We start from the raw sequence: 15,636 nt of genomic DNA, 5'->3' as shown, positions 1-15,636 counted from the left end.
CCCCTCCAAACTCCATGCCTTTTTATTTTTCTCCAAATTTTTATTTTGACATATTTCAAATCTAAGAAGACAAGCTGAAGGAATCACATAATGAATCGACTGTAGACCACAATGCTACCTCCATAAAGACGTCAAAACAAGAAACTCCTTTCATTCACAGGTTTGATTTTTTTTTTTTTATAGAGCATATAGGGTGTTCAAAATTGAGTGGCAGGAGACAGTTTTAAAAGTTGTGAACAAAGTTCACACCTTCAAGGAAGTTATTATACAGTGGGGGAATTAAACTATACAAACATGATATAATTGAGGATAATTAGATCCAAACCTGGTGGTGCTGGTCATAAGTGAAACAGGAGCAGTGAGAAATCAGGTTGGGCTGAAGTTTCAGGGAGGAGATACGTAACAGACGGCCTGGTTACTTATCAACATTAAACCCGTTTCTTCTTTGTCCTAGACACACATCCAGACTCCTTTGCTCACAAACCCCTCTTTGCAGACAGATGTGGCAATCTTACCAAGTATCAGCTAACAGAAGAGCAACAGACGTGGAATGTGCCACGCATAGGACTGGCTGGGGAGACACGTCGCTCATGAGTCTCACAGTCTTTCCTTTTTGGCCAGTGTGGTCCCAAGAAGCACAATGACCTTGGGAGGCACAGACTGCTAACGGCAGAGCCGCAGGAAGGAAACCGCCTCGCTCCCTCCCACCACCTGAAGGAGAGCCACCCTTTAACAGGACACCCATTTTGGATACACAAGGAGTCAACATCCGTTGTTTTGATACACTGCACTATGTTGAATCTATTGGAGCGACTTGTGTTAGCTCAGGCTTCCCAGGCGACTCAGTGGTGAAGAATCCACCTGCAATGCAGGAGATGCTAGTTTGAACCCTGCGTGGGGAAGATCCCCTGGAGGAGAACATGGCAGCCTGCTCCAGTCTTCTTTCCTGGATAAACCCACGGACAGAGGAGGCTGGAGGGCTACAGTCCATGGGGTCGCAAAGAGTCGGACACGACTTAGTGACCGAATGCACACTCAGGTGTTCCCTCAACTAATACAAGTTATGGCCTAATTACCCTAGAATATGTATTGCTGCTGCTGCTGCTGCTAAGTCGCTTCAGTCGTGTCCGACTCTGTGCGACCCCATGGACAGCGGCCCACCAGGCTCCCCCGTCCCTGGGATTCTCCAGGCAAGAACACTGGAGTGGGTTGCCGTCTCCTTCTCCAATGCATGAAAGTGAAAAGTGAAAGTGAAGTCGCTCAGGCATGTCTGACTCTTCACGACCCCATGGACTGCAGTCCACCAGGCTCCTCCACCCATGGGATTTTCCAGGCAGGAGCACTGGAGTGGGCTGCCATCGCCTTCTCCGTGTTAGGAGGTAATATTTTGAAAATAATTACTGTGCTTTTCCTCTACTGCGTTTTGCACATATGATTTTCACCCTGGTAGCCCAGACGCATTCATATGTTTCAGAGACTATTTGGATTATTAAATAAGGAATACAAAGAGAAAGGATGGACGTTCCTTTCCTGGCAGTATGGCAGAATAGATACCTCTCAAATCCTATGAAAGCAACAAAAAATGCTGGACAAAATATTTATTGAAAAATATTTTGGAATGTATTTATAATCTGACAGGAAAACGAGGCACACTCACAGCATAAAACTTTTATCAACTTTCCCATTAAAGGCTTTAACAAACGGGGAGAGCGAGAGCTTCTATTTTTATAAGTCAGCAAGACCTAGGGAACAGCAAACACACTTGCTGGCTTTGCCAAAGTCAGAGCCCACCAGCGACAGTGCTCCAGAAGGCTGCCAGAACTGCCTGCCTCAAAAACCAGCACTGAGTAGAGGGGAGAAAGTTTTACTAAAAATTTGTAACCACAGACAATTCTCACATGGACTTTGGGTATGAATTGTCTGTGTGGTTGGTCCCCAAACCTCCACCTGAGAATTTTTAAGTCCTTGCTTTACAAATTGGTGATGATCCCAGGCTCTAAGGAGAAACAAATGCAAAATCTAGCGAAACTCACCTTCAGTTCACACCTCAAATAATTCCCACTAGTAAAGTCTCAGAAAATAATAATAGTAAGGTTCAGTTCAGTTCAGTTGCTCAGTCGTGTCCGACTCTTTGCGATCCCATGAATCGCAGCACGCCAGGCCTCCTTGTCCATCACCAACTCCTGGAGTTCACTCAAACTCACGTCCATCAAGTTGGTGATGCCATCCAGCCATCTCATCCTGTCGTCCCCTTTTCTTCCTGCCCCCAATCCCTCCCAGCATCAGTCTTTTCCAATGAGCCAACTCTTTGCATGAGGTGGCCAAAGTACTGGAGCTTCAGCTTTAGCATCATTCCCTCCAAAGAAATCCCAGGGCTGATCGAATGGACTGGTTGGATCTCCATGCAGTCCAAGGGACCCTCAAGAGTCTTCTCCAGCACCACAGTTCAAAAGCATCAATTCTTCAGTGCTCAGCCTTCTTCACAGTCCAACTGTCGCATCCATACATGACCACAGGAAAAATCATAACCTTGACTAGATGGACCTTTGTTGGCAAAGTAATGTCTCTGCTTTTGAATATGCTATCTAGGTTGGTCATAACTTTTCTTCCAAGGAGTAAGTGTCTTTTAATTTCATGGCTATAATCACCACCTGCAGTGATTTTGGAGCCCCAAAAAATAAAGTCTGACACTGTTTCCACTGTTTCCCCATCTATTTCCCATGAAGTGATGGGGCCAGATACTATGATCTTCGTTTTCTGAATGTTGAGCTTTAAGCCAACTTTTTCGCTCTCCTCTTTCACTTTCATCAAGAGGCTTTTTAGTTCCTCTTCACTTTCTGCCATAAGGGTGGTGTTATCTGCATATCAGAGGTTACTGATATTTCTCCCAGCAACCTTGATTCCAGCTTGTGCTTCTTCCAGCCCAGTGTTTCTCATGATGTACTCTGCAGAGAAGTTAAATAAGCAGGGTGACAATATACAGTCTTGGTGTACACCTTTTCCTATTTGGAACCAGTCTGTTGTTCCACGTCCAGTTCTAACTGTTGCTTCCTGACCTGCATATAGGTTTCTCAAGAGGCAGGTCAAGTGGTCTGGTATTCCCATCTCTTTCAGGATTTTCCACAGTTTATTGTGATCCACACAGTCAAGGCTTTGGCATAGTCAATAAAGCAGAAATAGATGTTTTTCTGGAACTCTCTTGTTTTCTCGATTATCCAGTGGATGTTGGCAATTTGACCTCTGGTTCCTCTGCCTTTTCTAAAACTAGCTTGAACATATGGAAGTTCACAGTTCACATATTGCTGAAGCCTGGCTTGGTGAATTTTGAGCATTACTTTACTAGCATGTGAGATGAGTGCAATTGTGCGGTAGTTTGAGCATTCTTTGGCATTGTCTTTCTTTGGGATTGGAATGAAAACTGACCTTAAGGGTACACTTAAGTGTACACTTAAGTGAACTTACCTACAAAACAGAAACAGACCATATTCAATATTCTACAATAAACCGTGATGGAAAAAAACATAAAATAAAAGAGTGTACGTGTGTGTATGTGTGTGTGTGTGTAACTGAAGCACTTTGCTGCACACAAGACTGTAAATCAAATCTACTTCAATTAAAAAATCCAACTAGAAAAATAAAGTCACAGTAAAATAAAACAACGTAGAATAAACGTCACAAATAGAAACACGTGTAAGGGAAAGCGTCATGAACAGCTAACAGGAATGACAGAGCACAGCTGAACCTGCAGACGTCAAAGTTAAAATGACCATAATACTGTGCATCAACTCCATTTCAGTTTCTCGAAAGTCTAAAAATCATCAGACACACAGTGTAAAATTAAAAATACAGCAGAAGGAAACAAGTATATAAACTGTGAGCAAGGTTAGCCGGATTAGATACAGAAAATGGAAAAGACTGAAAAAACTGTCAACTGTAGCACATAAAAACACAGACATAGGAAACGTGAAGAGAGTCAAAACACAGAGAAGACAACCGAAGTCTAACATACGCCTCATCTAACGTTCAAAAGTAGAAAAGAAGTGCACAACAGGGACAGCTCTCTGAGAATCTTCTAGAACTGATGAAAGACATCGATCCACAAATTCACAAAACAAACAAAAAATCCTAAGCAAAACAACCAGAATTTTACAAAATAATTTTACTCTACTCGTTTATTTTTGGCCATGTTGAGTCTTGTCTCTAGTTGTGGCGCCCAGGCTTATTGCGGTGGCCTCTTTTTGTGGCCGAGCACGGGCTCAGGGGTTACAGGTTTCTGTAGCTGGGGTCACAGGGTCAATCACTACAGTGCACAAACTCAGTGACCCCACGGTGTGTGGGACCTTCCTGGCTCAGGTGTCGAGCCTGTGTCTCTTGCATTGGCAGGTGGATTCTGTACCACTGAGCCACAGGGAAGCTCTAAGCAGAATTTTATACCTAACGAAAATATATTTTATACCTAGCAAAACTATACTTTAAGGGGAAAAAAAAAAAGGGAAAGAATTAGAATTTTCCAACAAACAATAGGCAAAACAGGTCTCCTTCAACTGATTCTCACTTAATGAAATCTATGAAGAGATGTGACAGCAGGGAAAGGAGGGCACACGCTGGGGAAGGAATTGTAAGCACGAAAGCAGTAAATATGTGGGCCGATCTGAACAAACATCTATACTTAAAAATGATAACGTCTAACTTACCAGGCTGAAATAAAAGCACAGAACTAAAACACTGGGCAAAAAATGGGACCCAAGCTAGCAGGGGAGGGGGTGAGGGGTGGCAATGGCTGGAATTAAATGATCTAAAGTCCCTGCATTATTTAGAAGGAGAGGAAAGATACTGATTCCCTCCAACCTCTTAATAGCATGATGCTGAAATTTCTAGAGAGCCACTAAAAGAATAATAGAGCGTGAAACTTCCAGACTACTATAGCATAATATGTGAGACAAGGGGAAAAGTCAACTCAGTGGAGGATGAGAAATGAAAGGGAAAGAAAGGTGAAGAGTTAGGACAAATTGAAAGAAGGAAATGACATGAAGGGTCACACTGAAATACATCTAAACTGCAACAAATATAAATGGGTTACATAGTTCATTGAAAAGATATTACAGAGTTTACAAAAAGGCCCAGCATTACATCATTTGTAGAAGATGCACCTGAAGTTCAGGGTATAGGGCTTCCCCGGTGGTTCAGAGGTAAGGAGTCTGCCCGCCAGCGCAGGAGACCGGGCTTGATCCCCAGTCCAGGAAGATCCCACATGCCTCAGGGCGGCTAAGCCCTTGTACCACAACCACTGAGCCTGTGCTTAGAGTCCGGGAACCACACCTGCTGAGCCCACGCGACGCAGCTACTGACGTTTCGCGCTGTAAAGCCAGTGCCCCACAGCAAGAGAGGCCACCACAACGAGAGGCCCACACAGGGCAACCAGAGAGCAGGCCCGGCCTGCTGCAACTGGAGCAAAGCCCCCAGCAACCAAGGGCCAGCACAGCCGAGAATAAACACATGAATGAGATTATTTAAAAACAAAATTTAGGATGTAGAGAATTTGAGAAAACAGAGAACGGAAGCCCAAAATAGGAAAAAGTAACAATGAAGAAGCTGATTGTATCCCACTGTCATCTAGAACTGTCACACAGATGCCAGACAAAATACACTTTAACACAAAGAGTGCTGTGAGAATGAAAGTGTACTACTTCGTAATAATAATAAAATTCAAATCTCCAAGAAGGCGCAAGAATTCTAAATGTGTACATACCAGATAGTGTAACTCCAAAATATATCAAGAAAAAAAATAGAATCTATCATCTTAGTAAGAGACTGTCAACACACTTCTCTCAGCTAAAAAAAAGGTAGATCAAACTAGGATAGTGGTCGTCTTGCAAAAGGTGGTGGCTCAGGGCCATGAGGGGGCTTCTTGGGTGAAGCTCACACTCTATTTTTTTAATATAGGTGCTGGTTACATAGGTGTGCTGACTTAACAAACCATCTGTCTACAAATGTAACCACAGACAAATACACAGACACCATATGTTTACATATATGTATAAATACAGACATCTATACTGTATATCCATACATGTTACAAATGGTGTGCATTCGTGTGTATACGTGCATAATATTTCCATTTATATGAAAGCATGCACAACGAAACTACATGCAGTTCCACAATAAAAAAGTGTGTGGCAACATTATAAAGAAAAACAAGGACACAAACCAGAAGCAGTACACTTCGCATCTACTTACATCCAAGCAGGAAGAATGTTGCCTTTCTTAGCTGCAAGGGAGTCTTAGAAACGTGGTAGTTAACGGACATATGCAGGAAGCTAGTAGACTCTGCCACAGGCAGAAATTCCACAGCCTTGAAAGTCAGGGATGGGATTTTCACCCTTTACAGGAGTCTGGAGGACCCAGCTCAGAGAATTGGCCTGAAGGCAGTGGAAGATGCTGCCTTCACCCACGGTGGACGGGAAGTGAAAGAAGAGCCCACCGCTTCCTGAGTCCAGTTAATGACGGCAAAGAGAAAGCAGGTAAGAAGGCAGTGCAGCCGCTTGCTGCTTGCTCTGACTTCTCCCTGGGGGATTCTGCCTCTTGATAGAGCAGGTACCTCTCAGGAGAGGGATGTCCTTGTGCCCACAGCCCTCCAGCATCTGAAGCCAGAGACAGCGGACGGAGAAGGAGCCTAACTCCCCTCTTTCGAGCAGTTTAGGGACAGCGGTCTTCAGCAGGATGGAAGAAAGAAGGAGTCAGGAGGGACAGGACCCCCAGGTTTCCAGCCGTATTCTCAGAGTGCAGCACCAAAACTCGAGAGGAGGAGGTGACCACGAGGTGGATTTCAAAGACAGCAGCGAGGAGCCCTGGCGACAAACGTACATGGTCCACGAAGCAAGCGGCTGTCCTGGGCTCCCCTGAGCAGGGTAGCCAGGGATGGCGGCAGGGTTCAGGGCGGGAGCAACGCACCACTCCCCACTGGCGGCCCACCTGCACCCCTTCCTGGGGTCGTCTCCCAGATAAACTACCCACCCTGGAATCCTCCTGGCAGGGACAACTTTGAAACTAAAACAACAGGCATTTATACCTGCAGAGAGGAACTCAGGGAGGGTGTCACTTCTGCCTGTCAAGATCAGTTTAGAACACAAACTTCACAAGGGCCACACTGGGGGATACTTCCAGTTTAAGAAGCCAGTCAGTTAGGCAACGGATGGCAGACTCTGCCAGCGACCGCATCCCCTTGACACCCCAACACACAGTCCCCTGCACACAGCAGTCACTCAACAACTGTTCATGGAATGAATGGGTGTACAACTCGTTTCCCCAGACTGGTGTATATAGATCTTGAGCGTGTCCCTAGATCAATACTTAAAAATGATTTCACATGTGAAATCTGTGACAGTCTGCATGTGAAATATGAATTAGTTACTGACCATTCACCTGAAATCTTCAAGAGAATTTGAAAGTGCCAGGCACCTGCATCGTTACTGAAAATGCCCACATCGGTTCCATTTCGAGTTCCAACTGGTCACATACATCCCAGGCCTCGTGGGATGCCCAGTGAAGATTTAACGTGTCTTCTTTCCCCTTTGCTAGCAGAAGAGCAGAGCTCCTTGCTTAGATGAGGAAATCAGACTAACCCAGTTTTGCTTGGTCTCTATAAACACATGTAGAGTTTGTACAATTTATGGGTAAAGGTATCCCAAGAAGGAGAGAGCCAACACCCTCTTAATCTGACAATTTAAGCCAGTTTTGTGGTTTTTTTTTCATTCTGAAAGAAACAAAGGAGATATCCCCATACTGGCATGTCTGAGAGTGTTAAGCAGTTTGTGTGAATTATAAAAGAGAGTGAAGGACAGGGGAACCTGGCGTGCTGCAATCCACGGGATCACAAAGAGTCAGACACAACTGAGTGACTCAACAACAATAATAAGAGAAAACGTTGTCTTGGAAATCTGTCTTTATGGATGCCACCAAGAGAAATTCTAAATGTAATGTTTGGGTAATTCAAGAAAATCATATCCCTGCGGTAACAGCCTTTTGTTTACCAACTACGTGAATGTGCTCGGGGATGCATGAAGGGAAATTCAAAGGATGACGGCGGATGAGGGACGATAACCTCTGACAAGGGAGCTAAAAAGTTCCTCCCGTCAGTAATGGTCAGGAGATACGGGGGTACAGAGTGGCAAGAAGTAAAGCGCTACTTCTTGCCAAAATCACAACAAATATTACCCCACCGCCACCCCTGCCATTTTTCCCCAGGAGGAGACTCCGTCTCAAGCGTGGACGGAGCTCTCAACAATCAACCCAGGACAGGACACAGAGGAGCGGCCGTGAGGAAGCCAGTGGGGTGGAAAATGCCTGCAACTTGGAGGCAGGGGGCCTGAGGGTGAGAGTGAGTTGGCTACCAGAGGGTTTTGGCCCTGGAAACATAGTGGCCTGGGCTTCCTCATCTGTAAAATGGCACAGTGATGCATATTATCGTTATTTCTTACTAGCAGTAACATTACATTAATACTAGGTTATCATAAGAATCAACTGGGTCAGCACCTGACAAATGAAAAGCCCTTACCGATTTCAGGTGATTTTTCTGTATTATCCAACACTGCCAAACTCACCATGAGTAACTTACTTCTTTCCCGAGACCATTCTAAAGGCTAAATCCAGTAACATGAAACAATATGACAGTCTTAATTTAGAGCCATTATTTAAAAAGTGAAAGTGTTAACTAGTCATTAAATGGAAACTGTTTCCATTTTAAAGGCTGCAAAAATGTTAAGTTTGCCAAGTCAGAACATTTCAGAGTTTAAAGAGATATCTGAGGTTACCTAAAATGTAACCTTGTATAATATAGTAAAAATTACCTCTTCAAGTAGGATTCGCTCTTCAAGTAGGATTCGCTACTGTCTGAATTTTAAGATGCTTGGGGAAGATTGAAGGCAGGAGGAGAAGGGGACGAGATGATGAGATGAGACAGAGGGTGAGATGGTTGGATGGCATCCCTGACGCTCAGTCATGTCCGACTCTTTGCGACCCCCTGGACTGTAGCCCACCAGGCTCCTCCGTCTAAGGGATTCTCCAGGCAAGAATACTGGAGTGGGTTGCCATTTCCTTCTCCAGGGGATCTTCCCGACCCAGGGATTGAACCCGGGGCTCCCGCATTGCAGGCAGACGCTTTAACCTCTGAGCCACCAGGGAGGCCCTCCAATGGACATGAGTTTGAGTAAATTCCAGGAGTTGGTGATGGACAGGGAAGCCTGGCATGCTACAGGCCATGGAGTCGCAAAGAGCTGGACATGACTGAGCAACTGAACTGAACTGAATTTTAAGATAAAGTGCCATCTGCAAAGGTAACGAACACACGTTATCTAATACTTGGAGTCCTCCATTACCAGTTTCAGCAAGGTCATGGTACCTTGGACAGCTTTGAGTTCCAAAACAGAGTCCCCAAGAACACTGGAAAATAAGCTCTTACTGGCCTGCTACTATGAGCATGCCTGGGACAGCTCTGTTGGTTTCCTATGACGGGACACACTCCTTCTTTGAAATGCAGGTGGGAGGAGGGATGATAGCTTTCCACAGCCCAAACGTGAAAACCTTTATTCAACTCAATTCAACAAACAAAAGGTAAACACCATCATTTTATCTGCTACCACAGCCGACTATTTTGTGCCTGTATCAGCTTCATCTTTCTAAGGGAAATATCTTCTTTAAAAAAAAGAAAAAGCTTCAGCACAAATTGTTGGAAGATCTGCGGCTTCCCAGAAGATCGATGACTTTGATCACCACCTCCAACCCCACGCAGCAGACAGAAGCAGTGGAACTAACAGGAGCCTGCAGACGGGAGGGGGTCCCTGGTGGCTCAGACAGTCAAGAATCCACCTGCAATGCAGGAGACCCAGGTTAGATCCCTGGGTTGGGAAGATCCCCTGGAGAAGGGAAGGGCTACCCACGCCGTATTCTTGCCTGGAGAATCCCATGGACAGAGGAGCCTGGTGGGCTGCCGTCTGTGGGTCGCAAAGAGTCGTTCAGGAGGCTATGCCTTCTACTTCTGTAAACTCCCCAGCTGCGCAGCCCCCAAGAAACAACACAGGGAGGTCTGCTGGGGCCCTAGGAAGCATGGTGCTTCCACACCCAGCCCGCAGTCTCTGCTGCTCCCTCCCGTCACCAGGCACATGCGCGTCACAGAGTTGTCAAAATTAGTGGGAGGGAAGGGGATACCTCCGCCCGCCACCCTAGAAACCTTAGTATTTATGGCCTCCGGGATGTAAAAAGGGGGACCCAACACTGCCGTTTCTGTAAATCTCATAACAGAAGAGACAATCCGAGAACATTTGATGATATTCAAATATCATCCACGCGTTATCATTTTCCTCAACACTCCAAACACTACTGTGACTGCCAAGCAGATCACACAGCCTGGCAAACGTTCATTTCATGAATGACACTTAATATGAAATCATCTTCACTGAGAAACAGAGGGACAGTGCTACAGCAGACCCTGAGGTGGCACCAGAATCAATCCACCGTCCAGGACGATGAGGATCCACTCGTCTCAAACACCGCGACGCCGTTCCCGTAACTTCTAGGAAAGAAGGCCCTTTGCAGACCTCCTCTGCCCTCCCCTCGTCATAGACACAAGCAGGGCTCTTTCGGAGCCGGCCCAGCCTGGCTCCGCACAGAACAGCTTAGCTGAGCTGCTGTCTGCAGTCCTGTTCGCTCCCCTGAGCACAGGCGCCCTCTGCAATTGTCAGGGCAGAAGTTCCTTCCCTCTTCAGCTCAGAAGTTCCAGGACTCTGCAGGCAATTCCCCTGGGCCTTCCTTAGAGAAGACTTGGGGCACTTTAAAAACAGTGGTTTCTCAACAGCTCACAGGGGTCTCAGGCTCCCAGGGCACAGCCCAGGAGAAGACCGTGGGCTCCTGGCGCTGGGTTCCCACCAAAGCATTTCTCTTTTTACTCCACTCACATATTAGGGTCTTGCATAAGATTCCATTTGGTGCTAAATATAAAACCAAAGTGATGTCTTCAAAAATGTGTGAAAACCGTTGCAACAAGTGGTCCCCTCCCTGAGGCTCTCTTAACGCCCTCTCCGGCCGGCCTCTGCGAATGGAGGTTATGCACTTCTTTTCCTCTAAGGAACCTAGCCCTCTTTCCTCTTCCAAACTTCGAAACATGAATTGAAACTACTAAATATATTTATTTATAATATTCAAAAATGAACCGGGAGGTTTGCACAACAAATTAAGGCGACGATTTGTGTTTCTCATATAGACTCTAGCCTGGCTTTGACTACAGCCCGGCCTCAAATTCCAACTCTCCCGTAAACCGTCAGCAAGAGGCATATACCTGACATTTAATCTTTACGGATTTTACTGTTACAAGCCAAGAGAGGAATGAAGCTGCGTCTCTCCCTTCACCTCTCCACGAAACTGGCATTTGATTGGTATTCTGGGCTAATTATTAGAAATTTGGCATAGTCATCAAAAAACGCCAGCTTCAGTCAGTGTCTATATATCTGACAACTGAAAATGAACTGGAATTTTATTGAACATCTTGTTAACGTGGGTTGGTCAAGTAAGTTGTACATCGCGGTATAATGATCAATTTTCCTGATCTCAAAGCCAAAAGTAAATGAACAGAAAGGCCGAAGATCTGAAGTAATTTGATTGTACTCCTCAACAGTCCAGTTAAAAATGAACTGTTCTGAGCAAACTGCTTCACAGACAATGGCACACGAAGGCAGACTCTTGAAACTAACAAATCCCATTCATTTCCTTCAGTTTGTAAAAACAAGCAACTGACAAGTTTCCTGCCAATGAACACAGCTGAAGATAAGAAAGCTCCTTACAGGAAACCCTTTGCTAAAGAGAACAGTTATGCCATTCAGGCATAACTTTTTCACCAGACCTCAATCAGGTAAACATTTGACCACATGGGATCATGAAATACATGCTAGGTCGCCCCCAAAGATGCTGGATTGCTTCTAATGCCCATACTTCCTATGACACAGATGCAGGGCAGCAAGGAGCTATTCCGGAACATTCAGGATTCTTTCCACCTCCTCTCCCTGCTCCCCCTCTGTGCAATTAGTTGATGAAAACAAGGGAAATTTTCTGCTTGTTTTTTTTAAAAAAGATCAAAGTGTTAGTTAATTGAGATTAAAATTGACCATTTTCAATTAAGATTAAGCCACACAAAGCTATAAATCATCATGACTGGAAGGATATTTCTAAATGAATACCAAGCACTTCAAAATTTAAAGAACACCACGGACAAGATTAGAAAAATATAAGAAATGCACTGACTTTATATTTACAAGCTTCAATGTTGTCCCCCAAAGTCACAGTCCAGCCTCCTTGGCTAAAGTCTCGCTTAGCAAGGTGAAAGGGGGAGATCCCCAAACATTCCCCTTTCCTCTACTCACTAAAACCACCACCAAGATCCTGAACATAGTCACAACCCTGAGCTGGGGAGCCTCTCAATTATCCTGAAAATTACAGCACTCTTCTCTACCCACAGAAAAGGAAACTTTTTCTAAGTTAACGGAATCATAATAACTGGAGTTTTGAAAGAGCTCTTAATTCTGTGTAGGAGTGTCCTTCCCCAGCTCGGTTACTGAGAGCACCCTTCCTTATCCCACCCAAAGCACCGGACTCACTGACCATCCTACACAGGGAGCCTTCGAGCAAAGCTCCAAAATGCCGCAGTTCTTTGCATTCGATCGCTACGGTTCAAGTTTGAAGTCTCCTGCAAACAGAAACTCTTCATTATACTGTCCCCACGTGACTCTTCCGCCCCAGGTAACAGCCTAGTCTTTACAGCTCCACGAACAGCAGACACAGGCATCAGTTTGCTCCCACGATTAAGTGATCAAATACATGCTTCTCGGCCTTCCTGGGCGCAACTCCGAGGTAACAAAATGCAAACTACCTTGCTTTCAGCCCTTTCCCTCACATCTTTTCAATAAAGATACAGTTATGAAATCCAGGAGACCGCATTTTTGGTTGTTGTTGTAAAATGACCTTGATTTGACAGGCACGGTCTCAGGTTTCAACAGATGCTGTGGGAAAGCTTAGAGAAGCCAGCACATTCTCCAGGCATCTGTGATGACATGCAGGTTTTGTTTTTTTTTTTTTAAGTGGTGGTTATGGTAGTGTATGTGTGTTGGGGGGTGGCGGGGAGGTTACTCGTTTCAGTTTCCATGACAACCATGTCTCTACTCATCGGTTATTAGATACCATCCACTTCCTGTGTCTAAATTTTTAAGCCAATCAGAAAAGTGTTTATACATTTAACAACTTCTGGGACAGTCTTTCTTTAATTGGGGTGTTTTAAGCCTCAAATGGAGTTGTCCACTGGCCTTATGTTTCTCCTCTTACATAGAACATTTCACATTTACCAATCCACATTAAGGTAAGGGATGCCCTTTTTCTTGAATCGGAAAAGCATTCTCCTCAAACCAGATGTCACAATTTCTTAGGAGTGCACAATGATTTTGATTGTTGGCGCTTCATGCATGGCCTTTTTCTTTCCCTGTTACAGACTAAAATTTAGAAATTTAGTGCATGATACATGCACAAGACACTTACATTAGCAAAGCAAAGATAACAGTTGAGCACCCCTCCGCTGATGGTAATATTTCACTCTTCAGATCCAAAAAATGGTTAGGAAAAATTATTCTGAGTTGAATAACTTTGCATTCTACAACTCCCAAGCAGAAATCACCGAGATCGTATTGTAAAGCGATATGTCTACAAATGCAAGCTAGTAGCTGACGTCTGCAAAAAATCTGTCACCAAAATGGCCTACTTTATCTGAATAGAAGCAACAACAAAAAACTAAATACCAAGGTGTCTCAACCCAAGTGCGCCCAAGTTAAAAATCAACCTTGCAGAAATCTGGGCCCGAGAAGGCTACTCTGAAATTACAGCATGATTTTCAAAGACGGTTTTGGGTGACTGTTTCCCTAAGTCTCCATCTAACTGACCAATCGGTGTGAGAGCAGAGTGGGCTGGAGTCATTTGTGCAGTCTTCCGAGCTCTGCGCTCTCCCCTCTCTAAGGCAAAGCAGGCGATCAATGAAAAACAGGGAACAAAAGGAACATAGCAGGATGTCTTCCTTAGCGGAGGAAAAGGATTCCCTTTTTCCTCAATGAGCCAGTCCCACCCAGCCCAGGACAGCTCCGCACGGGAGCTCCCAGCAGACCAGACCTTGGGGCAGAAGCACATTTTACATTTGCAATCCTGTGTCCCAGCTGCTGGCAAACGTGTCACCTCTAAGCACATCCTGTGACAGAGGGCTCCCCGAGCCCAACCAATTGAAACTAATAAATTAAATAAATTAATAATCCCACCACGAAAAGCTGCCGAGAAAGACCGCGTTTTCCCTTCCCCAAATGTCAATCGGGCAGTATAAACAAAGCATGAAAAATAGTCTCTCCAGCCTCCCCAGCCAGGAATCATGGTTTTTCTCCGCCAAACAAGGCTTCTCCAAAAAGAGAAATATTCTTACTGCCTTCAAAGGAAACTCTCGTCTGTAGATGTCATATCAGGATAACCAGTTACACTATTTTGAAAAGAGGTTTAAACTGCCCCCACATTTGACACTCTGTTTATAATTGATAGCAAAACAGTTGCGACAGCAATGCTGTAAACTCTGCCAGCCAAACTCCACATTTAACACGTTAGTTCCTTGAAAATAAAAGTATTGTCTTGGGGAGCTCACAAAAGTAAAGACTCAGAAAGTAATTAACAGAATGACTGCAATTATTTGATCATTTTAATAAATTATCCATTTGTCTGCTGGGTTTTTTTAAATTTTTTATTTTTAAAGTGACTATCCACACATTCCTGAGAAACTTTTTTTTTTTTAAATGAACTTACTTTTGAGACAGAACTAATGAAAATATGCAACTCGCCGTCCCCCGGATCTCTCCCGTGTGAAGTGCAGGCTATAAATCCAGGCGAAGCCAGCTGGGGACACGGGGACGGGCACCTTAGAAAGAGCCCCGGGCGCCCCCAAAATGCAGCCGAGCCCGAAGGGCGAGGGCGCCCCGCGACAATGCCGAAGCAGAGCAGGGGCTGCGGGGGCGGGAGAGGGGCCCCCCGGGCGTTACCTGCGATCGGCCGCGCGCCCCGGGCTCCTCGCGGCCGCATCGGGGGGCCGCGGCGGCGCTGGACTCGCGGGGGCCCCGCCGCCGGGCCGCGCCGTCTCCGGGCCGAGCTGCCGCCGATCGCGGCCGGAACCCGGCTCCAGCCCGGCGCCCGCCCGGGTCGGCGGCTCCGCGGGCGCGGGCCCGCCGGGTCCTAGCGCGCGCCGCCCGCCTGCAGCCGCACGTCCGGCCCCGCGCAGGCCGAGCCCCGGCCGCGGCAGGTGCCGGCGAGCCGGGCGGCGTGTCGGATCCCCGCCCGGGACACCGAGACGGAAACAGGGGCGCCCGCGGGACGCGCGGGAGGCGGGTGTTCGCATCTGCAGCCCCCGCCTCAGGCAGCGGGCGGTCCCCGGCGCCCGCAGTTTCGCCTGCTGCACTTGAGACAGTCTACGTTCAGAGTGTGAGAGACCCTGCGGGGTCAGAAGTGACAGGTTTCAAAAATATAACCCCCCCCAAAAAATTTTTTTTAAGATCAAGAATGATGTGTTTAAGTTTTAAACAG

This window comes from Capricornis sumatraensis, chromosome 2 (genome assembly GCF_032405125.1).
Source record: "Capricornis sumatraensis isolate serow.1 chromosome 2, serow.2, whole genome shotgun sequence".
In the NCBI taxonomy this organism is placed as follows: domain Eukaryota; kingdom Metazoa; phylum Chordata; class Mammalia; order Artiodactyla; family Bovidae; genus Capricornis; species Capricornis sumatraensis.
Note: the sequence above shows the minus strand (reverse complement) of the source record.